Genomic DNA, 27,054 nt, shown 5'->3' with positions numbered 1-27,054 from the left:
ATACATAGTAACTGAGTTTTTCCGTAGAAGCAGAGAAAACTATCCACTCCTCATATTGATAACAGGGCAAAATGTCACAGTACTGGAATAAGTCTAGAAAGTTTTGTTTAGGTAACATAGAAAAAGAACAATAGACTATAGGCTCTTTAAGCTCTATTTTCATGTTTTTTCCATTTTTTTTTCCTTGAAGCTGCAGTAACTGAACTCCTGTCAACTATTGATATCTGTACTATAAATCTTAGACTCCACAAAAAAATCCATCGGAAACTGAGTAACCTCTGGGAATGGATACAGGGCTCTATGTTTGAGGACCTTGACCATTTTAGAGAGAAGTCATACATTTATTACCACTATCAATATATGTGTTAGATCCAGGGAATTCTAATAACTAGTTGTTTGGGTTAATGAATTTGTGACTTTCTGTATACTCCTGGACTTCCTTCACTATGAGGATCTGGAAATATGGAGGATCTATTTGAAGTTTTTAAAGGAACCTCATTCTATTTTATTTTAGAGGTTAGTGATTATAGTCAGGATTTCAGTCTAAAAAAAGTTAAATAATTATGGGATGGGAAGATGTCACCAGATGAAATCACTAGACCTTGAAAGTACTCTTGATAATGATTTTTCTTTTATAGTCACTCTCAGCAGACATAATCTTAGAAGTAAAATATTATTATAAAATAACGGTGCTAAAATCTTAACTGAAACAGAATTACCCCAATGCCGTAGACAAATTTTCTTTCTTTCTTTTGTGTAATATAACTGTATCAATGTAAGTGACAAAAGTAAATGGCCATGATCCCTATTTCATAGACAAATTTTCTTTCTTTCTTTTGTGTAACATAACTGTGTCAATGTAAGTGACAAAAGTAAATGGCCATGATTTGCAGCTTTGAAGGAGTTGAAAGACAAAGAATTCATTCTCACTGAAAGAAAATGAGTATTTGTTAGGAAATATACATAACAAGTGCTTCAGATTTTACTGACACAAAAATAAGATTAGATTGTTTCCCTTACTGACTGGTTCTGTTAATAAACTCATTGAACATTCAAGGAAAAGGTTAAAAATGAATTATTAAAAAAACTGTTCTAGGTGTTCCTATTTTTTCATTTATACTGAAGAATTTCCTAGTTTTCTTTAAATATCTCTATTTCAACTTACTAATTTTATTTTTATAAGAATGTAGAATTATGTGTTTATAACCAGAATTTATAATGACTTCAATGCCCACTACCCTGATTTTCTTGGTAAATTGGGAAACAAAATTTCTTAGACATCCATGATGACCAAGGACAATACTGGGGTAGAATCTACAAAATCTTGAGACTGGCAGATGGTGTAATGGTTACATCATCGGGCTTTCATGTAGTCAATCGTGGTTAGAGTCCCGGACCTGGTGGCTTAAAAGTCACACCCCAGTGCATGTGGGTGAGTGCCCAAAATGCCAAGAGAAAAAAAAACGAAAGAGAAGAATCATCCATGTGGATAATTTTTTTGCTTTTTGTGTCTCTGGTGAGTGCACATACCCTATAGTGAAAATGTCTCTTAAAAAAAAAAAAAAAGAAAGAAAGAAAGAAACAAAGAAAAGGAATTAACAAGGTCTTGATGAGTAAGCTTCCTCCAAAAAGAGCCAACTAGCTTGTACCTTGCACATGGAATGTTCTGGAATGATTGGAAAATACAAACAAAGCTTACAACACATATACTCAAAACTAGAAGTTTAAGTAGAGTAAAGCTTGATTTGGTAAGAAAAAACAGCAATAGAGATCAAGTTGAATCATGGAAAGTTACTCAATGGGATTTCCATGGCATATGACATGGAAGACTACACTGACAATGCTGATTTCCTGGTAAAAGTTAAATGAACATTTTAGCTCTAGCTTCCTGACTGAGCTGGAGGTCACTAGATCATAGAACTACTAAAGATAATCAAGTAGTAGCCCTCTTCTCTAGTCACGCAAGATGTAGAGGGAAAAGGTGCCCAAGGGCAAGAAGGTGGCTCCAGCCCCTGCTGTCTTGAAGCAGCAAAAAGCCAAGAAAGTGGTCAATCTCTTGTTCGGGAAAAGGCCCAAGAATTTTGGCATAGGACAGGACCTCTGCCCCAAAAGGAACCTCACTCACTTCTTCCAGTTCCAGTGGTAGAGGGTTGTCCTTTACAAGAGGCTGAAAGTCCCTCCTTCAGTTAACAAGTACACTCAGGCCTGCACTGCCAGATGGCTACTCAACTGTTTAAGCTATCCCACAAGTATAGCCCAGAAACTAATAAGAAGTGGAGAATGCCAGCCCTTGCTGAAAAGAAAGCTGCTGGTAAAGGGGATGTCTCCACTAAGAGGCTGCCCATCATTTGAGCAGGGCCAATACATCATCACCTGGTGATGAGAAGGCTCAGCTGGGGGTGATTGCACATAACTTGGACCCCATCAAGCTGGCTGTCTTTCTGCCACCCATATCAAAGAGAAGGCCAGGTTGGGTCACCTGGGCCACAGGAAAACTTGCGCCACCATTGCTTTCACACAGGTAAACTTGGAGGACAAAAGAATCCTGGCTAAGCTGGCAGAAGCCATCAGAACCAATTACAATGACAGATATGACAAGTCCCACTGTCACTGGGGAGACAACGTTCTTGGCCTGAAATCTGTGGTTTGTATTGCCAAGCTGGAAAAGGCAAAAGCTAAAGAGCTTACCGCCAAACTGATTAAGATGTTCACTGTTGAGTTTTCTGTACATACAATAATAAAATGCTCTCCTTCAACTAAATGAATAAATAACCAAATTGTTATATAAGGACAGGTTTCTGTGACAAGTTTTTGGATATTTATAAGAACATTTAAACATAAACTCCTAAACTACATGAAGATTAAACTTCATTAACATATAGAGGTACAGGAATTATTTTATATTTTCACTTTCTCTCTTTCAGCTCAGAACACACTCTCACCGATCTCATGGGTGTGTTCTTCTTGTCATTTTGATCAACTCAAGTACCAACTCCAAAGGAATTTTTTTCATTCCCTAGTTGAAGAGGCTTCTCATTGCTTTGAGTCATTATCTAACACATTACCCTATTATACTTGTCATAGTATACTGCATCTGAATGACTAACTGAATGGTTCCTTTGGTATTTTTCAGCTCACTGCTATTAGAATATAAGTTTATTAAAAATAAGTTTACTCGCTAGCTTGTTCAATCATATATCCCCAGCACTCGAAACAGTTTCTCTCATACCACCGACACTTGGTTTATTTGGGAAACAGTGGTACTGATCTGATTTCTGCATTCAGTTCAGAAGGTCACAAATCCAGTGGAATTAAATGACACACTATTTAGAAATATCTGCATCATCCTCTTTTGTGGATTATTCATCCATGGAGACCCAAGATCAGTTCTGTTTTACCTGTGGTTCTGATGAGTATACTATGACAAATGCTAGTTATATATATATTTTTTTTTTTTGAGAGGTTTTGGTACAGGGCCCTTCCCCTCACCAGACAGACAGAGAGACAGAAAATGAGAAATCACCCCCCACGAGGGATGGCCACACTGCAATCCCTTCTCCTCTATTCTCCTCTTAGGATCTTGGGCACGCACACACACACCCCCAGCATGAGTCTAAGTCACTGTGTCCAGGACTCGAACCGTGGTCAACTACATGGGAGTTCAGTGACATAGCCATTACGCCAACCGTTGGTCCCTAATTATTATTCTATATTGATTCACAGAGACTATTTTTCAAAAAGACTCTCATTGTGATACCTAAGTGATGTGATTTCTCCAGAACTTAAAAGGTACCCAGTAAACTTTTCTCTAGTAAGTTATGTATGTCAGGATTTCAATACTTCTGAACTATTGCTTCCTTCATGACTCAACCTGTGTTTGTATAACTACTTATCAGAGAAATTAATTCTGAACTATCCAATTATACCTGAATTTTCATTCTTCCTTTATTATTAAAGGCACCAAAGTCATCATAATGTTATTCAATAAAAACTAAATGCAATTCAGATATAGCCAGTTTATACATTTAAAAAAAAAAAAAAGATATTTTCTCCCTAGGTGACATCCACTTGCAGAGAGAGACTGAGAAAGGGAAAGTGAGAAATCAGTTCCTGGAGAGGATGGCCATGCCACAATTCCTTTTCTTCTTCTCTCCCTCTGGGATGTTGGGCATGCACACACATGTACCAGTGTGATTTTCAAGCTGACAGGTCTGGGACTCGAAGCACAGTCTGCCATTCGGAAATCCAGAGACTTCACCACCATACCACCTGATGGCTCCCCCAGTCATTTTTTTGAAAAATAATACTGACCGTAAATAATCTTGACCTGCAATTTATGTAAAAACTACCTCCCAATCCAAAGACTTTATCCAAAATATTTATTTTGTCCATATTGTAGCAGTCAATACATGTTTGTGTTTATATAAACTGCTTTGTCTATATGGCATCAAAACATGGTTTTTTTTTTTGTTTTTTTGGCCTCAATTAAAAAATTAAATGTTCCAAGCTAATTTGAAGTGACTACATGTGTACCACAGAACTAAGACATTACTACATGGACATTGACACTATCGAGAGAGAGATCCATCACATACTGGAAAATGAGAAGCACTCTATGGTGACTCCTCCTTCATCTATTCCTGCCTCACAAGTGGTATGCAGTCTCACCAGTACAAATTCATTGGGACTAATGATATTTTGTGAAGCTCAGGGTTCTTAAACATATTTTTATGAATAGTGATGCTAATAGGAATAATTTTATTTTTAAAATGAATCCAGAAAAGTAAAGGAATTAAAAATAAACAGCAACTTAGGCAAAATTTAGCCTACAGCCATTTCTCTAAAACATGGTGAGAATTTTTTATTTTTTTTTGAAGAGATTTTTCCTACAGGGCCCGTGTGCTTGCCAGAAAGACAGACAGAGACAGAGAGATAGAAAGCGAGAAATAACCCCCCCCAGGGGGGATGGTCACACCGCAATCCCTTCTCCTCCATTCTCCTCTCGGGATCTTGGGCATGCATGCACATGCACCCGGCATGAGTTTAAGCCGCCAGGTCTGGGACTCGAACCGCGGCCGACTAAATGGGAGTCCAGTGACGTAACCATTACGCTAACTGCTGGTCCCCATGATGGGAATTCTGTACAACGCAGCATTCTGTAAGTTGTGTAGAACCTTTTGATTCATGTTGCCATATCTGCTAGTCAGCCTACACCACTGCTTGCTCATCATGTTATGTGAAAACATAATGCAATAATATTAAGCCCTTTATTGGAAAAGGTAGTAGAAAATAGAGGGCATAGTGTGTCCATGTTGGAAGTTGTTAGGGATGAAGGACAATATAGACCTGTTTTAAATCTCTTTACATCTTTTATTGCTCCTTTTGTGATAACACTTTCATTATCCATAGAAACTTAACTTTTAGGACATCTAGATAAATACTGGTTCAACTTTTCCCTTTTGTCTTTAGATTGTGACCTAGATGCAGATTTAGTAGCATTAATCACTAATAATTAAAGAAAAATGAAAATATAAAATATGCTCATATGTTACTTCTGTGATAATGCTACCCTGGAGGATTATTTGTTTATAATTCCTCTCATTATAAAAACAGCACTTCTAGAAGATATTTAGTAATAGTTATTAAGTAAAGAATACATTTTTTGAAAGAATAATAAACATAGGAAGACAACTGTTATATCCAAGACTATAGTCAAACACATTTCCAAAGGATATTATCATTATTATTTTTAAGAGATATTTGCTATAGTGTGTGTTTGCTTGCTAGAGAGACAGAGAGACAGAAACTGAAAAATCACCCCCCCACACCAGGTGATGGCCACGTTGCAATTCCTTTTCCTTCATTCTCCTCTTGAGAGTTGGGGCATGCATGCACCCTTGCCTGGCTTGAGTTTCAAGCTGTCAGGTCCAGGACACAAACCATAGTTGCCTACATGGGAGTTCAACAACCTAACCATTATGCTGCCTGCTGGTCCCAGGATGTTATTATTTTTTAAACAAAGCAATATGTTTTAAAGAAAAGGTATTATATATAGACTGTTTCTGTAGGATAGCTAAGTAAAATAACATATTGGCTAATTTAAGTATATGAAAAGGTTTTGTGTGGGACCAGCAGATGGCGAAATGTTTACATTACTAGACTCCAACTTAGTCAACTGCAATTTGAGTCCTGGACTCACACAGGGTGCATGTGCAGGGACTTGCAAAATCCCAAGTAGAGAATGGAAGAGAAGGGATTGTGGTGTGGCCAAACCCCTGGATAGATGATGTCTTGCTTTCTGTTTCTCTCTGGTAGAGTGTTCAACAAGTACACACACACTATAGTAAAAATCTCTTTTTTTTAAATAAAAAAAAAGGTTTTGTGTATTAGGACCTGAAAATTTATTATTTCTTTTTTTAAAATTAAATTTAAAACATTTCTTTTACTCATGATAGAAAGTGCTAGCCCCATAGTACAGTGATGAAGTGCCATGTCTAGGGATCTGGATCCCATATGGCTGACCATGGTGTGAGTCCTAGCTCCAGTGGCTTGAAAAACACACTAGATGCATGTGCAAGCTTGCTCTCAATTCCAAATGGGATAAAAAAAAAAAAAGAGAGAAAGAGAAAAAAGTACTAAGGCATGCCCACATCTCAATAGGGGACTCTTTGTCTCTCACAAGCACACATGCCTTCAGTAAAAAAAGAAATAAATTAAAAAGCAGATATGCACACAAAAGGCAAAAGGGGAACATCCTCAACAAGGTCTTCTCATGCCGCAACCCTCTTTTCTCAGCCCTCAAGTTTCTCGAGATCGTAGAAATGTATGCCCAAAACTGACGTGTTTTAAAGCTGACTTTGGCATAGAAACCACAGCTTGCCACATAACTTCCAACCCTGAATTTCAGTATTGCCATGTACTGTGCCATCAAACTGGGCCCTGATGGTTGTTTTTTAATTTTTAAAAACAAGAGAGTGTGTATACTAAACAGAGACATAAAATACACATAAAGAGTATAATATTATATAGCTATAAAGTCAGAGTAATTTAAAATGTATAAGCCCAAATAAAAACACTAATTTTATTTTTAAAGTCATAGAATTTTTTTGAAATGCTTAATTAACCTATAAAAAGAAAACAAATACAGTGTTAAAATAGAACAGATAGAAGAATAGCTACCAATTTAGAAAACTGGTATTCTAGATTATCGAAATTTACTTTAAATATGAATGTTCTAAACACAACAGTTCAAACAATTGTCAGTTGGGGTATAAATGTAAGAGACCAAGTTATGCGTTCTTCAAGAAAACATTAAGTATAAATACATAAAAAATGTGAAGAATAAAAGGATTATGGAAGGTGTAAAATGCAAAAATTAATAAAGAGAAAATGAGTATCTATACTAGTATCAGACAAAACAGAAATCAGAACAAAGATTACTATCAAAGATGAAACACAACATTACTTCATGACAAAAAAAGTCTGTTCTCCAAGACATAATAAACTTAAAATGTTTCAAAATCTTCAAAAAGTATAAAGCAAGAATAGCTACAACTGAATGACAACAATAATTCAAAGTTATTCACAGAAATGCAACAGTTCTGCTTTAGTAATTAATGAAGGTGGCAAAAAATTACTAATCTAATTGATGACCTCAAAACGCTATCAACCAACTTTACATAACTGATGTTTATAGAATGCTCTACCTATCAAACAGTGAAAAACACATTCATCTCAAGTCCACATGGAAACATGTTTATCTAAGGCTTGCAAGGAACATTCACTAAGATAAACAACATTCTGGAGACTAAAACAAACTCTAACAAATTAAAAATAATAAAAGTTTTACAAAGTACGTTCTTGAAACACACTGTAATGAAACTATAAATCAATAACAAAGAAATAGGTAAAAACAATTCCAAATATATTGTGATTAAACAACACACTTTTAAACAGCTCATTGTTCTAAGAAGAAACCTCAAGAGAATTTTTAAAAATATTTTGAAGTAGATGAAAAATAAAATGCAACTTACTAAAACTTAAGGATGCAGCAAAACAGATTTTAGAGAGAGAGTTCCACAATTAAATGAATAGATGAAGCAGATATATCTAAAATCTATAATATGTGTTATTTTTTTAAGAAAACTAGGAAAAGAAACACCAGTCAACTTTGAAACAACAAAAAAGTGTAGAAATCTAAGAAACTGAAAATGAGCTAATAGAGAAAATTAATAAAACCATAAGCTAGTCATTTGAAAACATCAATCAAATTGGTGAATATTTAGTTTAATAAGAGAAAATATAGAGAGAATATAGTATAACTAATAAAAGAGGGGATGGGACCAGCAGGTGACAGGGCTGGTAAGGTACTGTATTCCCACATTGCCAACCACAGTTCATGTCCTGGACGTGGCATATTAAAAATCATACTGGGCACTTCTGTTTGTATGCCCAAAATCCCAAGAGGAGAATGAAGGAGACAGGATTACAGCATGGCTACCCTCCTTTTGCAGTGACTTCTCACTTTCCCTCACTTACTTTATCTGTAGTTAGGGCAGGTGCACTATTACAAATAAATTAATTAATTAATTAATAAGGGGTCATCTCCACAGATCACCAAAAAAAAAAAAAAAAAAAAAATCTAAGAACAGCATTATGTTATTAAATAGTAAAAAAATCACTTGAAGCAACAAATATCAAAACTCACTCAAGGAGGGAACCAGCAGTTAGCGTAATGGCTATGTCACTGGACTCCCACGTAGTCGACCGCAGTTCGCGTCCCGGACGTGGTGGCTTAAAACTCACGCCGGGCACATGTGCGTGCATGCCCAAGATCCCGAGAGGAGAATGGAGGAGAAGGGATTGTGGCGTGACCATCCCCTCTGGGGGGTGATTTCTCACTTTCTGTCTCTATGTCTCTCTGTGTCTGGCTGGCGAGTGCACGCGCCCTATAGCGAAAACCTCTCCAAAAAAAAGAAAGAAACAACTCACTCAAGGAGAAATAATTTAAATAATCTTATATGTGATAAATACATTGAATTATTCATTAAAAAAATTTCAAATAAATCCCCAGGAGGTTGTTTTATCGATAAATTCTACCAAATATTCTAGGATAAAATAATACCAATTTTATATCATCTTTTCTAAAAACAGATGAGAAAGAAATACTTCCTCATTTTTCAATCAGACCAGAATTTTAGTATTACTAAAACCAGTTAAAAAAAAGTCAAAACCTACATACTAATATCAGTAATGAACATAGATACTTAAATCCTCAACGACATTTTAGAAAACCATTTTCACAATATATTTAAAGTGATAAATAATGGCCAAGTGATGTCATCCCAGTAATGTAAATTTGCTTCTATATTTGGAAATCATTAATTTCATTATCATATGAATGAAGGCAAGTCAAATGACTTTCTCAATAGAAGCAGAAAATAGCTAACACAATTTAACATCTATTAATGATAAAAACTGTCAGTAAAATGGAAGAGAACTTCCTTGAGATCCCTTGTAAAACACCTTCAAAAAATTAAATATCATACTTAATAGTTACATAATGAATGTCCCCCAACCCAATTCCAAGAATTAGGCAAAATTATCCTTTCTCAGTACTCCTATCAACATAGAATTGGAAGTCCTGGAAAATGCAATAAGTTAAAAAATAAACAAAACATTTTCAGACTGTATTTTATAAGGTCAACAAAAAATTATCTGTATTTTACATAACAAGCAAAATTTGAAATACAAAATAATACTTTTCAGAATAACAACAAAATGATAGCTACAAGTTTAAAAACAACAACAGCAAGCTATAAAGTATCAATGGACCAATCCAACAGACAAACAAATCAGGGTAATATATTGTTCATGGGTCAGTGGAATCAATGATGTGATGATGTCAATTCTCCTTAATTTGACTGTAGATTCATTGCAATTTCAATATCTCAGAAAAGAATTTAAATACCGCAAGGTGATACCAAAATATATAAGAAAAAACATACCAGGTGGTACATACATAAATTCATGAATTTGTCAAACCCACAGGACTGAACACCACAAAGAAAAAATTTGACTGTCGGCAGGGGAGAAAAGAATTTAAATACCACAAGGTGATACCAAAATATATAAGAAAAAACATACCAGGTGGTACATACATAAATTCATGAATTTGTCAAACCCACAGGACTGAACACCACGAAGAGTAAATTTGACTGTCGGCAGGTGTTTTTTTTTTGTTTTGTTTTGTTTTTTTTATCAATCAGCCTGATGGAAGGAGAGGAAGAACCTAATACAAAACACAAACTGTCACTAAAATACCTAATGATATTATTAATATCTAACATACCATGAAGGAAGAGGAGAACAAAAGAGTTCCTTAATTAATTCCTAAATTGGAGTGTATCTCAGATGCTGTAAGCGAGAAGAAAAATATAATTGTATCTAAACACTGCGCCTGAACGCAAAAGCCTAAAGCATGTGGGTTAGCAATTCCAAAACTACTGTGACTATATATTTTTATTTAACAAATATGTAAATATGACACAGATAATGTGAGCCAGGCCATTTACTGTAGGAAAAGAAATTGTAAATAAGTAAAAGTGTAATGATAGACGTGTTGGACTGAACTTGGACATATCAGTATGAACACATATGTACTATAATATACACATAGATGGATGCACATAGAAATAAATAAAATATGTATGTATTCACGGCTAAGAATACCCACATACATTTCTTAGCCATGTATAAGACACACTAAATACAGTATCTTGAGCAGAAAAGAAAGCCCTTACCACCTATATTTTTACTTCTAAATACAATTCTCTAATGAAAGGAAACAGCAGCTCTTGGAAAAATTGCTGGTGCCAGGGCTAGGGCAGAAGAAAACAAAATTATCCTGGAACAATTTTCCACACCAGAAGATAAGGTAGTATTAAAATAACAAGAAGAACAAGAGCCACAATGATGCTGCCAATAAAAGGGAGGAGGAGAAGGAAAAGGAAAAAGATGAACGAGAAAATCACTAGGAAGCAGCTGGAAAAGTTCCTACTGTCTAAACCTGGAACAACCAGTAAATAATTGGGAAAAAGATACAACTCTTTTTTGACAGAAAAATTGTAATTAACGTGTGTGGAAAGAATGAAGGTAAAGAAAAGCACATTGGCAATACCATGATAATCAAGGCTGAATGCAAATGTGTTAAGGAATATTAAAATTAGTGGAAGATACTTTAAGGAGAAATAGGGTATTTGCATATCCTCAAAAGTTCTTCTTCAAAATATTTATCATTTACTGCAGCAATTTTAACATGTCCATAAATGCTTTGATACTTGTTTCTTCAAAAATTGATCTTGATTTCCTCCCATTGAGGGTGAGCTGCATTATAGTTACTCCCCTTATGTTGTGGTTTAGATAATGATTTGTCCTCCCTGGTTTTATGTGTCATCATTTGGTCCTCAATGTAATGGCAATGGGAAGTGGTGAGACTTTTAAGAAGACCCATCTACAATGTGTATGGTCACCTTGCCTAACAAGATTGGCATAAGATTTTTGTGAACTGAGGAAGGAAAACCCCTCCCCTACAGTGTGAGCAGGCATCATTCAATCACTTGGGAATAGGAGGGAAAAGCAGAGGAAGTGAAAAAGTCTGTCTCCTCTCTGTCTCTCTCTCTATCTTGCTGCAATTGACTGCTGACCTGCCTGCTTCACTCAGTGATGTTGTCACAATGAAGAAGAGGCTGGTCAGATGTTGGACTCATGCTCTTAGAATTTCTAGTAATCAGAATCATGAGGCAAGTAGATCTTTATTCATTATAAAACTTCCAGGGAATCATTTATTCCCTGTTGCAAAACAAAAAGACATGTCACCTCTATGCAAAGCTACCCAAAAGCCCATACCCTAATCTAGTATAAGAAAACAACAGCCTAATCTAAACTGAAGAATATCAATGTATAATATTCCTAGGAAGAAAAACAATAACAAAGTTAAGCCATACACCAACAGACGATGTGGTGGTTGGTTAAGGTGCTGAAATTCCCCATGGCTGAGCACAGTTGGAGTGTCAGATCCATGGCATGAAAATCACGCTGGGTATGTGTGCTTGTATGCCCAAAATCCCAAGAGGAGAATGGAGGAGAAGGTATTGTGGTGTGGCCATCCCCCCGGGGTGGGGTGAGTTCACATTTTCCCTCTGTCTCTTTCTCCCAACTGAGTGCACACACACTATGGCAAAAATCTAAAATAAAAAGGAAAAAGAAAAATAAAATAGCAAGTCATGGACCAGCAGATGGCCTGGAGGTTAAGGGGCTAAATCCCACATGGCTGACTGTGCAGTTCAAGTTCTAGACATATGACGTGAAAAATCAAACGGGGTACACATGTGTGCATGTCCAAGATTCTGAGAGGAGCCTGGAGGAGAAGCATTGGAACATGGCCATTCCTCTGGGAGTGATTTTTCACTTTGCCTCTTTCTCTCTCTCTCTTTCTCTGGTAAGTGTAGGCACTGTATAGCAAAATCAAAAGACAAACCAACCAACAAAAAAGGGCAAGATGTAAAAACAAACATGGAGAAAATGCACAAATTAGAATATATGATAAATACTTGACAACTCTTATGTAATAGCCTGGATTGGTCCCAAAACATAAAAACAGAAAACACATAAGTAAAAAAAGTTTGAAAGTGTAAATAAGATGAAGTTTATCAACAGTATTATATCACTGTCAGTTTCTTAAGTTTGATTATTTTACCATCGATATGTAAGTTACAAGATTTAGGGTAAGTTCAGATGTAATGAACTGAAGGATATACAGAACTATCTTCACTCCTTTCATCACCAATCTAAGTCTAAATTTATTTCAAAATAAAAAGTCAAAAACTAATTTTATGATTAAAGGATTTCCAGAATTATATCACAGGAAAAAGTTACATATGTTATGTGGGAAGCAATGATTTAGAAATGTTCAGTTAGTACATAAAATCAAGTGTTTACTGAAAGTGGATGAATCCTATTTTATTTGGTTGCCCCGGGGGGGGGATGGCCACACCGCAATCCCTTTTCCTCCATTCTCCTCTCAGTATCTTGAGCACGCATACACACATGCCCAGCATGAGTTTAAGCCACTGAGTCTGGGACTCGAACCACGGTCAACTACATGGAAGTCCAGCAACATAGCCATTATGCCAACTGCTGGTCCTGGTAGTGTATTTCTTATATATTGTTGTAAAATCTAATTTAAGTAATAAATTGGAAATATAATACGTTTGAAAATTTCATTTTCTTTAATGTATTTTTTACTTCTGTGTATAATTGGTTAATGATATCAATTTTTTTTAGAGTTTTTTGCTATAGGGCATGTGCCCTTGCCAGAAAGAAAGAGAGAGACAGTGTGCCCTTGCCAGAAAGAAAGAGAGAGACAGAGACAGAAAACGAGAACTCACCCCCCAGAAGGAATGACCACACCACAATCCCTTCTCCTCCCTTCTCCTCCATTCTCCTCTGAGGATCTTGGGCACACATGCACAATGCCCGACATGAGTTTAAGCCACCATGTCTGGGACTCGAACCACGGTCGACTACATGGGAATCCAGCAACATAGCCATTACACTAACTGGCGTGACTTCTCACTTTCTGTCTCTCTGTTTCTATCTTTTAGGCGAGTGCACATGCCCTATAGCAAAAAGATCTCAAAAAAAAAAAAAAGAAAGAAAGAAAGAGAAAGAAAAAGAAAAAGAAAAGAAAAGAAATACACAACCAATTATTTTTCATAATTTCTTAAAAAAAATTACTGGCTTATTTTATCAATACGCACTTGTCTATGTGAGTCCTTGAGTATCAACCAGTGCTAATACGTTACACTTTCTCATACATGTTCTGTTTTCTGAAGGTGTGGAGAAAAAGAGGTAACGGCATATCCTAAAAATAAGAGGATGCAAAGCTCTTACTGCAAACATATGTAATTTTTGTTTACTCAGTATGTAGAGTGTGAAAGGTAAGGCAAATCATGAATATATTCCTCTGAGTTGAGTATCAAGTTCTGTGGAAGTAGTGATGCATTTATTTTGAAATAGTCTCTCCTTTTTTTTTTTTTTTTTTTAAACCAATGCCAAAAAATATAGGTAGATGGGTGCATACATTTTATACATCTATGTCTTAAGTTTAGGAAAATACTTTTGACAGATTTGACATGCATTATATTTTAGACTATATGTGCATAAATAAAGGTTTTCTGAGGACAGGATATATTACACATTTCAATAAATTGTATAATAAAAAAATGTCACTTTTGGAACCAGCAGATGGTATAATGGCTACATTGCTGGACTCTGATGTAGTTGACCGCAATTCGAGTCCCAGACTTGGTGGCTTAAACTCACACTGGGCGCATGTGTGTGCATGCCCAAGATCCCGAGAGGAGAATGGAGAAGAAGAGATTGCGGTGTGGCCATCCCTCCTGGGGGGTGATTTCTCGCTTTCTGTCTCTATGTCTCTCTGTCTTTCTGGCGAGTGCATGCACCGTATAGCAAAAACTCTCTAAAACAAAAACAAAAACAAACAAAAAAGTCTGTTTAATTAGGTAAGAAGTTATTTCTATTTTGATTTCTGGTTTACATGTAATCATTGTACATCTTAGTGGGATACAACCGTTGTTTCTCAAAGCCTGCATACAGTAAGCACTATGTATATTAAGGATAGAGGCATATTCGTCTCATTCACACTTGAACATTACATTGTGTTGTACACATTTGATAGTGGGAGTTATATTTGTATTTTTTTAATTTAAAAAAAATTTTTTGAGAGGTTTTTGCTAAAGGGTGCATGTGCTCACCAGAAAGACAGAGACAGACAAAGAGACAGAAAGTGAGAAATCCCCCACCGGGGTGGGGGGTGGCCACACTGCAATCCCTTCTCCTCCTTTCTCTTCTTGGGATCTTGGGCACTCACACACATGCACCCAGCGTGAGTTTAAGCCACTCGGTCCAGGACTCGAACCATGGTCGACTACATGGGAGTCCAGCGACATAGCCATTACACTAACTGCTGGTCCCCCCGGGAGTTATATTTTTAAATAAACAATTCTAAATAATCTTTGATCATTCATTCATTCACTGAAAAATGTATTGGTTACTAAGTTTTTAGTAACTATAAGAGGGACTCTGACATTGAATGCCTTATAGTGAATCTGAAGACACTATGTGATACGTGTCTGTATTTCCCAAATGATGGTGAAGACCACCTAGAGGAAGAACTGAGATGAAAGCAATTTTTCTTTGGAAAATAGACAAAGTAGAACTATTTTTAAATAACTATTTCATTTAATAATAATATTACTTATTATTATTTTAATTTGACCACAGAATAAGAGGGAAAGTGAGAAAGCAAGCAAGGTCCAGGACTCAAATGGCAGCAGGCCATGTGAGAGTTAAGCACCTTAACCACCATGCCACCTGCCTGCCCCAATGTAGAACTCCTTAAATGTCAATGGAAATGCAAATTATCTCAGGATCTTGACTGAATGTAATTCATATTCAGTAGAGCTGTTGTAGGCCCTGAAGCTTGACATCTCTAACAAAATGATGCTAATGTTAGTTGCCTGTAAGTCACAGTTTGAGTAGTCGAATATAGAATAGAGAGTTGTCTCCACTAGTGTATATGCTCCATAATGGCAGGCCTTTTTGTCTTTATTATTGTTGTTTTAATTCTGGTGCTCATAACAGAGCCTAGCACATAATAGACATATAATCATTTAGTTTTTGAGTAAACCATTATTTAAAACATAGTATTATATGAAGAGTAGAAAGTTTTCCACATAATAATTATATATCTTCATGTTTCAAAATTGTGAAAATCAAATATAAAACTTAAGATCAACTTTTTCTTTTTTAATTCATGGTAGAGAGTACATTCATGCACATATAAGAGAGAATGAGAGAAAAAAAAACCAACACTCAATTAAATCTAGTCAGATTACTATCTCTTTCTTCCAGACTATCAGAATCGTGTGTGTGAAGAAAAACCAGGCCAGGGATCTAAACTTTCCACAGGGCTTCCAGCACTGCAGTCCAGACTGTACCACCAGGCTGGGTCTAAAGTTAAATATTAATTACAGTTAAATAAAAAAGAAATTGATGGTAGAGGATAGAGTTTTTATACAACGTATACAAAAAAATAAATAAAAAGAATGAAAGAACAAACAGGGCTTCTGAGTTTATGGAGTTTTTAATTATGAGTAAACCTAACTAGACTTAATTAGGGGAAAAAATTCACAGGCTGGGTGGGGAGAGTTAACAGACCATATTACAAAAACGAAAATATATTTTCTGCTGTTTGTGTTTGAGGAAGAATGTGGATCTACACCCTGTATATAGGCGATTGCTTTTCTAAGTTCTTAGATACTTTTTAGAAATAGTGTTTCAGGCCAGCAGGTGGTGTGGTGGTTAAGGCACTAGACTCCCATATGGCTGACAGTGCTTTGAGTCCTGAACCCAGTGGCTGAAAACTCATGCTACGTGTGTGTGTATGTGTGCCCAAAATCTCAAGAGGAGAATGGAGGAGAAGGGATTGTAGGGTGGCCATCCCCCTGTGAGGTGATTTCTCACTTGATATCTCTCTGTCTCTCTATCTTTCTAAGGCAAACACAGGCATCCTATGTCATCATTAAATAACATTAAGTGTCATCATAAGAATCAAATGGAATACTTTACTTAAAATAATAAGCAAAATTCCTGACACAGAATAAGAACCCAATAAGTTATCTTTATTATTAATTGTTATAACTAAGGAAAATAATATGAAATTCAGTGCATAGCTACATAGGTAACTATGAGAGGTGATGAAAAGGGCAAGGAATTTGGAGAAAGAACATTTTATTTTGAGTCTTGGTTTCTTTGCTAATGGATTGTGTGACCTTGAGCAACCCTACAGGTTGGTCTGGATATTAAATTAAATAAGAAAGGAAAAGGTTTTATAAGCTCAGCAGTGCTAAACAAATACTAGTCTGCATAGGCTTTGAAAAATAGAAAAAGAATGTTCCTTAATCTTTTAAATTTCACGACATTCATGTCAGGCTATGAAGATTTACTGAAAACCATAATGAGTCTAAAATATATTATGCTAAAACTCTGCATTCAGGATTCACAGGTCCAGGATCTCACTCTGAGCAGTCTTAAAGCTAAAAAAAGCCTAAAGAAAATTTGCTAATGAGTATAAAACTGCATGGAGGGCACCTGAAGGAGTGTAGGTTGCACTGACGTGCATTGTTTTATTAAGGTATAAATCTCTGGTTATTTTGCCAGCTAATGGACAGATGGCTGCCTTAAAATGGAATCTGGAAGCTGCATCCACATAGTGGATGTCATTATACACAGCAACAGCTGTGTTTAGCATATCCTTCATTTGAATTCTAGTGCAGGGAAAGACAAAAATTACATAGCCTGTCTATTATCACTAGGCACTATGTCCAAATACTAAAAACAGAAGGGTTTTCTAAGAAAATGATATCTAAAGGAAATATAGTCACAGTTCTAAGAAATACAATGTTGGGAAAATAACTAATACTAGCCTTGTGAAATATCCTTTGTCAAATTTTACCCAGGAACTAATAACTCAAGGCCAAGGAACATAGGAAAGGACAGGCAAGTTAAATAGGCTAAAAGAGAGAAAAGGTAAAAGCACTTGGTCTGCATAAAATTCTCGAGTGTTTCTCATCATATTTTATACACCTCCAGTTAATGCTTGTGAGAAAGAGAGTAACACTCTGTCTCAGTCAGCTCAGGCTGCCTGGGCTGACCACTTTATCCTGGATTGTCTCAACAAGAGAACCATATTTTCTCACAGATCTGGAGGCTAGAAGCACCAGGTTAACATCTGGAGGGGCAGGTTTCTGATGAGGGTTCTCTTTATGCAAATAGAAGTCTGTTCTTGTCCTCAGGTGGCCGGGATCCGGGAGGGGAGCAGAAAATGATGTTTGTGAAAGGAAGGGAGAGAAGAAGAGATAAAAAGAGAGCTCTCTGGTATCTCTTTTTGTCTGAATGCTAATCTTATGGATCAGGGATCCAGCCCTATCATCTAATTTAGCTTAATTACTTTCAGTCACATTGAGAGTTAGGACTTCAATACATAAATTGTAGGGCAACCAATTCTGTCTACAACAATCACTTAAATTAATGTATCAAACATGGCTGCACACCTCTATAATTCTGTACTTTTGGGGGGAAATTATTTTGTGGTATGTGACTGGCAGTTTGGTGCACAGGGCTCAGAATACTATCTAGTATAGAGCCTGCCTCTAGTTCCAGTTGTCACTTCCTAAATTATGTAACCTTAAACCAGTTATTTTACTTCTGTAGGCCTATTTTTAATTTCCAAAGTGAGGATGATAATATCTGTAATAACACTTTCCTGACAGGCATGCACTGTAAGTATTGAATAATTGACATTTTATAAAATAATATTTCCCTTAAAATGCAGATTTATTACAAATTTTATTTTTCTTTAAATAGTAGCATTTTTGAATAGCTAATTTTCTGAAATTTGGTTCTTCCCAAACTTTAAAAATATTTCTGAAAATATATTTTAAAATATGCATATTATTGTTGGCAATAATGATTGAAAAATATTTATATGATAAAATAATTTATGTGTAGGCTAAATTTTTTAATAATTATTTAATTTTATTTATTCATTCATTTATTTTTAATTTGACCAGAGAAAGACACAGAGAGAGAAAAAAAAGGGAAAGTGAGAAAACGAACTACTAGGTCCAGGACTCGAACCATGGTCAACCATGTGGGAGTGTCCAGTGCCTTTACCGCCACACCACCTGCTGGTCTCAAGCTAAATTTTTTTAAACTTAGCTTAAATAAATCATCAGTGGCAGAAAGTCATGGGTGTCACAGATGCAAAAGGTATAATAATATTAGTGATAACTGAGAATTTTATGAACTATTTTTATTAATAAGTTCAATTTATAAAAGGGAAAATTAAGGCATTGAGAAATATTAAGTGAAACCACATATTTAGGAAGCCATAGATCAGAGTTAGAATCCAGAGGATATGGCTCCAATACCTACACACTAAATCACTATGATCAGTTATTTGGAAGGATAAACTGGTCATTCCAACATTTATTTATTACAGTTCACAGTACTAAGCAGCTTTGATGAGGTTACCAAGGTAGTTTCAGAAATGTGATTGTCAGTGTACTTGCTCACCCAACACAAAAGGCATATTCATTTCAGAATAGTATCAATTTATTCATTGCACAGCAAAACATCTGAGGAGGACCCTAGCTCTAATGTCAGCTGATTAATTATCTCTCTCTCTCTCTCTCTCAATTCAGTGGTCAACCATGAGTACTGCCATTTCGACATGATACTTCATTTATCTTCTGGAGCTATACGTGACATGAAGACACTTTTATTCTTTTAGCTTTTTAGGGTCCTCTTCCATCTACTCAGTGCTAATTACACTTGCACCCAGATCCTTTTTTTATGATTGTTACAAATCATGTCTTCCTTGTTGGTAAAAATATATTTTCTTCATGGGGGCCAGCAGGTGGCATGGTGGTTAAGGTGCTGGACACTCCCACATGACTGATGATGGTTCAAGTCCCAGACCTGGTCACTTGCTTTCTCACTTTCCTTCTCTCTTTCTCTGCGTCTCTCCTTGGTCAAATTAAAATAAATGAATGTATTAATTATATATATATTTTTTTCTTCAAATATAATATTCTACATTTTATTAGAATTTGGTTTTCTTAGGTATAATAATCTAACAATATCTTTCTGAGATCGTAATGTATTCATCTTCACTAGCTGTGAGGGCTCCCTAATTTCTCTGCCACATGTTCAGGGATAAGCTCCTGAGTCTCTTGCCTGTCAGCATTCTCATCATCTTTAAAAGTTTTATGAATTTATCCATCAGAAGGAAGGAAGACATTGTCTGAGGACTGTTCAATTTGTCTAGTAAAGACTGAGTACTGACCAAAATGCTGCCAAGATTGTTAAACAGTTTCTTCTAAAACAAATGAGATGTTCTTTAAAAAAAAAAAGAGATTATGAGTTCTCTTAATGGTATAATTTAAATATTTCAAAGTATGTGAAGGTTAGACTGACAGGAACAACTAATGTAGCAAATAACAGAAAGGGTATTAACTAAACTAATCAAGATGTTCTCTTGAAAATAATTGTGCATATGTGTTGATTCATTTTCTCTATTTAATTAAAACACTGATTGAATAGATAAAAGTTCCAGATGCTATATTAAGCCTTGATGTCTTAATAGTAAAAACGTGGTTTTTTGTCCTCTTAAAGGTTCATTCTAAGTGGAGCAACAGATAAGACAGTAAAGATTAAGTCCTGATTTGGTTCCTAAACTTGATCAACTCAACCACTTATGTACCACATGGCTTTTCTTGGACTATTCTTGGACTTTGAGAAATAATGAAATGAAAAAAAAAATCTAATGGCCAGGAATATGGAGAGAGATACATTTGACTTAAGATTTATGTGGAATGATATATAACTTTTCAAAATTTCAGATTTTTTTTTGAAAATTTCTTTTACTTTTGTTCCTCTTTTGACAAAGGGTACCTGCGCTTACCACAGACAGAGAGACAGAGAGGGAGAGTGAAAATGCCCCCTCAATGACCATGTTGCAGTCCCTTCTCCTCAATTTCTCCACCCCACTGGAATTTTGGGTATACATACATATGCACCTGGTATGTATTCATGCCTCTAGGTCTGAGATTTGAACCACAATGTAGGCCATGTGGGATCAGGCTCCCTTAGTCATTAAGCCATGATGCCAGCCTCCAAATTTTCAAATGTGTACAAAGAAAACACAATGGTAAAATAAACCCTCTGGAGCTGTTTCCCAGTTTTAGTAACCATCATCACTTTTGTTTCATCTATGTATACCTCTCTTCACTTTCTTGGTTATTTGTGAGGGTATGTAGCCTGGCAGTATGAAGTAATTATCTGCATGCCTTGTTAATTACTCACTTGAGCCAGCTGACACATGCTTAGAAATTAGGAGATTTATGGAAATATATGTGGGGTGTGGGAAACATCCTGACCCTGGCTAGGTCATGCAATGCCTGTTCTATGTTATGTTTATGGCTTGCACATTATCCTCTTTGATGCATACTCAGACACAGCCTTCCTTGGAGATGCAGAGGAACAGCATAAGTAACCTGGCTTGACCTATGACACATAACAGGATCACACATGACAGTAACAAGGTTGAAAAACATATACACTAAAGTCTTTATTTCTAACTATAGAACTTCAGCCTCATCCTTGAAAGCTTGCAAACAGTCCACTGGGCCTAGTAAGATCTATAAATAAAGAAGCTCAGCATGACATAGCAGCACAGCTTGTCTGTGTTCACCGTCATCTCTGCTTCTGCATCTTTCTCCTTTCTCTAACTTTTTCCTTCACAGGTCCAAGTTCTGGCAAAATGCCATCAGGTATTACCATCTAGAGAGATGTTACACTTAAGCTTGCTGGCATATGCTGACAATTATTCTCTGTTATTTTGAAGCAAAACACAAACATATCATTTAATTTATAAATACGTATTTCAATAAGCTTCTCTAAAAGATAACTATACTTTTCAAAAGACAGATAGCCACAATAAATAAATTGTTTCTAATAACCAATAATATTGAATTGTCATTATTAAAATATTGACATATTTTTGCATAGAAAAACAGAAAAAAATACATCGCGACTATTTCTTTGACCCAATAATAGCCACACCTTAAAAATTCTATCATTAGTATTAAAATGTTCTTGATTCTTTAATTTTTAAGGTATTGCTTACATATTAAATTTCAAGCATTCTTTTCAGTCACTATATCCCTAAATTTCTTCTCATCTGTAACTTCCCATTTTCTGATTTTTGGTTCTTTTAAAATATTATTTTGAAGAAATTTTGCCATGAGTTCTGTAGGGGTTTTGTAATTTCTCATTTTATGCTTTTTGCTCAATGTGTCCTTCTATCAAATAAAGAAAAGCAAAAGACAAAACAAAACATGTTTCTCTGTTCCTATATATCCTGAACATTTGTAGATACATCCAGACAATTGATATGATTAAAGGTAGAAATTTTAGAAATGATTCCTGGGACCAGCAGATGGTATAACAATTATGTCACTGGTCTCCCATGTAGTTGACTACAGTCCGAGTCTCAGACCCATCAGCTTGAGACTCACACTGGGTGTATGTACATGTGTGCCCAAAATCCCCAAAGGAGAATGGAGTAGAAGGGATGGCAGTGTGGCCATCCTTCCTGGGGCATGATTTCTCACTTTTATATCTCTATCCATCTTTCCAATGGGCACACACACACCCTATAGCAAAAATCTCTAAGAAAAAGAAAAAGAAAAAAAAAATTATTCTTTATAGGGAGTAGCAGATGGAGTAATGGTTATGTTGCTGGACTCCCACATAGTCGACCATGTTTTGAGTTCTGGACACTGTGGCTTAAAACTCAAGGTGTGTGGGCCTGCTTGCCCAAAATCTCAAGAGGAGAGATGAAGAGAAGGGATTGCAGCATGGCCATTTTCCCTGGAGGGTGATTTCTCACTTTCTGTCTCTCTCTCTAGCAATTGCATGTGCCCTATAGAAAAAAAAAATAACTCTCTTAAAAAAAAGAAAGAAATGATTCATATGTGTGGCTGTTTGTAATTCCATCAAGAGTCATCTGTTTGGTTGTTTCTATTTGAGGAGGTTATACATATTATTAGTAAAATTTGCCAAGTTCATTTTTTTCAGTGGGCGTTTTCAAAAATGTGATATTAATATCTTCTCTTATATACAGGATTGCTCTTGTAGAGAAAAACTTCCTATCATCTGTTAAGTTACCCTCAGGTACTGTTCGCACAGGAAAGATAGGAGACATGCTGATTCTTGGGATGATGAACAAGTTCCACAGCATCTTCTAATGATATCTAAAGAAGTCTTTTTTAAAATTTTTATTCCTTCACATCATGTTGATTTACAAGTCGTAATGTGTCTCATGTACTTTCAATTCATTCCTGTTACAATTTCATTGAAACTGCCCCATCTTTCATCAGTGAAAGCTTCGTGTTGATTGTGTCTCTTTGACAAGATTGGAGTATTTTTTTCACAGTTTCCTTGCTTTATGATATAGTGTCCAAGCTCATGTATTCCACTTCCTGCCCAAAAACCATAATTAGTCATATCTCTAAAAAGCATGAGTTCCTGTGGTACAGACAAACACAGTGTTTGTTTGGCTATTTTCTTGTTCCCTATTCTTGGCCTTTTCAGTGACAGAGTGAGAAAAGTGTTTCTCGTAAAGAACTTCCACAAATGATTTATATTAATTATGATACAAATGTAATATTTTAGCATTTTACCTAACTTTATTTTATATTCATTCCTATTTTCTCTTTGGTTACAATGCTGAGTTCTTAATGACTTCATATAATTATTTGGTTTGTCTGTTCTATACATAGAATAGTTCCTGAATAACAATACCAACATTATTACCAAAGATATGCTCACTGAACAACAACTTTAAAATTGTTTACAGTTTTTTTTGGGTCTTAGTTAATATATTCTGACTAGGCATTACAGTCAATTTACTATGTTTTTGGTTACTTGGAATAATTTCTTTTTGTCTGTTTAAGCCATAAATTCAATACAATTGAAGTTCATCTGACTTTATGCCTTTTAATGTTGATTTAAATTTCTTTTGTATAACAGTTATGTGCAATATTTATAAAGTCTTAGCAAGATATCTAAAATACAAGGTTACTCTAAAAGTTCTATAGATGGTCCCTGACTCTTTCATCTTATACTCCTAGTCTCCCAGATGTGTAATAATATCATTCATTTTATGATTCAGACTTTTTTCAAAAACTAAAATAATACAAACCCACTATTTGTTTAGATAAATATTATCAGACTGAATACAATTCTTTGTCTTGCTTTTTTCAAATGATTTTTTATACCAAAATTGTGATAGTAGCTATTCCTTACCCTGTGAGATAGCTATATGATTCTCCATTATGTGAGGGAGTCATACTTTATTTAAACAGTGCCTACAGATAGATATTTGGATTATTTCAAGTAGTACCTTAAGAGATTGACCACAGTATAGGGTTATGCCTGGAAACAAACATCATTTGGTTAACTTGAGTTCTTAGGCCTGGACATCTTAGCAACATCAGCATCACTTGCATTTCTTTCTTTAACCCAGCTCTAAAATGAATCTAGAAAATCCCATTTAACTGATTCTAAAATTGACTTATTAAATAATCCAATGACTGTCTTTGAGTGTTTTATAGGTTCCTAGGTCTCTGATACTAGAAACTGCTTTACCTTCCTTCTACTTTTTCCTGAAAAGAAACTGATACAATAAATATGAAAATTTCTTTTACTTTTGTTCCTCTTTTGACAAAGGGTACCTGCGCTTACCACAGACAGAGAGACAGAGAGGGAGAGTGAAAATGCCCCCTCAATGACCATGTTGCAGTCCCTTCTCCTCAATTTCTCCACCCCACTGGAATTTTGGGTATACATACATATGCACCTGGTATGTATTCATGCCTCTAGGTCTGAGATTTGAACCACAATGTAGGCCATGTGGGATCAGGCTCCCTTAGTCATTAAGCCATGATGCCAGCCTCCAAATTTTCAAATGTGTACAAAGAAAACACAATGGTAAAATAAACCCTCTGGAGCTGTTTCCCAGTTTTAGTAACCATCATCACTTTTGTTTCATCTATGTATACCTCTCTTCACTTTCTTGGTTATTTGTGAGGGTATGTAGCCTGGCAGTATGAAGTAATTATCTGCATGCCTTGTTAATTACTCACTTGAGCCAGCTGACACATGCTTAGAAATTAGGAGATTTATGGAAATATATGTGGGGTGTGGGAAACATCCTGACCCTGGCTAGGTCATGCAATGCCTGTTCTATGTTATGTTTATGGCTTGCACATTATCCTCTTTGATGCATACTCAGACACAGCCTTCCTTGGAGATGCAGAGGAACAGCATAAGTAACCTGGCTTGACCTATGACACATAACAGGATCACACATGACAGTAACAAGGTTGAAAAACATATACACTAAAGTCTTTATTTCTAACTATAGAACTTCAGCCTCATCCTTGAAAGCTTGCAAACAGTCCACTGGGCCTAGTAAGATCTATAAATAAAGAAGCTCAGCATGACATAGCAGCACAGCTTGTCTGTGTTCACCGTCATCTCTGCTTCTGCATCTTTCTCCTTTCTCTAACTTTTTCCTTCACAGGTCCAAGTTCTGGCAAAATGCCATCAGGTATTACCATCTAGAGAGATGTTACACTTAAGCTTGCTGGCATATGCTGACAATTATTCTCTGTTATTTTGAAGCAAAACACAAACATATCATTTAATTTATAAATACGTATTTCAATAAGCTTCTCTAAAAGATAACTATACTTTTCAAAAGACAGATAGCCACAATAAATAAATTGTTTCTAATAACCAATAATATTGAATTGTCATTATTAAAATATTGACATATTTTTGCATAGAAAAACAGAAAAAAATACATCGCGACTATTTCTTTGACCCAATAATAGCCACACCTTAAAAATTCTATCATTAGTATTAAAATGTTCTTGATTCTTTAATTTTTAAGGTATTGCTTACATATTAAATTTCAAGCATTCTTTTCAGTCACTATATCCCTAAATTTCTTCTCATCTGTAACTTCCCATTTTCTGATTTTTGGTTCTTTTAAAATATTATTTTGAAGAAATTTTGCCATGAGTTCTGTAGGGGTTTTGTAATTTCTCATTTTATGCTTTTTGCTCAATGTGTCCTTCTATCAAATAAAGAAAAGCAAAAGACAAAACAAAACATGTTTCTCTGTTCCTATATATCCTGAACATTTGTAGATACATCCAGACAATTGATATGATTAAAGGTAGAAATTTTAGAAATGATTCCTGGGACCAGCAGATGGTATAACAATTATGTCACTGGTCTCCCATGTAGTTGACTACAGTCCGAGTCTCAGACCCATCAGCTTGAGACTCACACTGGGTGTATGTACATGTGTGCCCAAAATCCCCAAAGGAGAATGGAGTAGAAGGGATGGCAGTGTGGCCATCCTTCCTGGGGCATGATTTCTCACTTTTATATCTCTATCCATCTTTCCAATGGGCACACACACACCCTATAGCAAAAATCTCTAAGAAAAAGAAAAAGAAAAAAAAAATTATTCTTTATAGGGAGTAGCAGATGGAGTAATGGTTATGTTGCTGGACTCCCACATAGTCGACCATGTTTTGAGTTCTGGACACTGTGGCTTAAAACTCAAGGTGTGTGGGCCTGCTTGCCCAAAATCTCAAGAGGAGAGATGAAGAGAAGGGATTGCAGCATGGCCATTTTCCCTGGAGGGTGATTTCTCACTTTCTGTCTCTCTCTCTAGCAATTGCATGTGCCCTATAGAAAAAAAAAATAACTCTCTTAAAAAAAAGAAAGAAATGATTCATATGTGTGGCTGTTTGTAATTCCATCAAGAGTCATCTGTTTGGTTGTTTCTATTTGAGGAGGTTATACATATTATTAGTAAAATTTGCCAAGTTCATTTTTTTCAGTGGGCGTTTTCAAAAATGTGATATTAATATCTTCTTTTATATACAGGATTGCTCTTGTAGAGAAAAACTTCCTATCATCTGTTAAGTTACCCTCAGGTACTGTTCGCACAGGAAAGACAGGAGACATGCTGATTCTTGGGATGATGAACAAGTTCCACAGCATCTTCTAATGATATCTAAAGAAGTCTTTTTTAAAATTTTTATTCCTTCACATCATGTTGATTTACAAGTCGTAATGTGTCTCATGTACTTTCAATTCATTCCTGTTACAATTTCATTGAAACTGCCCCATCTTTCATCAGTGAAAGCTTCGTGTTGATTGTGTCTCTTTGACAAGATTGGAGTATTTTTTTCACAGTTTCCTTGCTTTATGATATAGTGTCCAAGCTCATGTATTCCACTTCCTGCCCAAAAACCATAA

At 35.6% G+C, this 27,054-nt stretch overlaps 1 pseudogene; it reads left to right on the top strand.

The window, feature by feature from the left end:
* The first annotated feature begins 1,821 nt into the window (after positions 1–1,821).
* On the top strand, positions 1,822–26,803 carry LOC106735132 (60S ribosomal protein L7a-like; annotated as a pseudogene).
* The last annotated feature ends 251 nt before the right edge of the window (positions 26,804–27,054 follow it).

The sequence above is a fragment of the Tupaia chinensis genome, unplaced genomic scaffold (genome assembly GCF_000334495.1).
Source record: "Tupaia chinensis unplaced genomic scaffold, TupChi_1.0 Scaffold000313_1, whole genome shotgun sequence".
In the NCBI taxonomy this organism is placed as follows: Eukaryota; Metazoa; Chordata; class Mammalia; order Scandentia; family Tupaiidae; genus Tupaia; species Tupaia belangeri.
The sequence above is the reverse complement of the archived record's forward strand: the minus strand, read 5'-3'. Positions and strand labels throughout refer to the sequence as shown.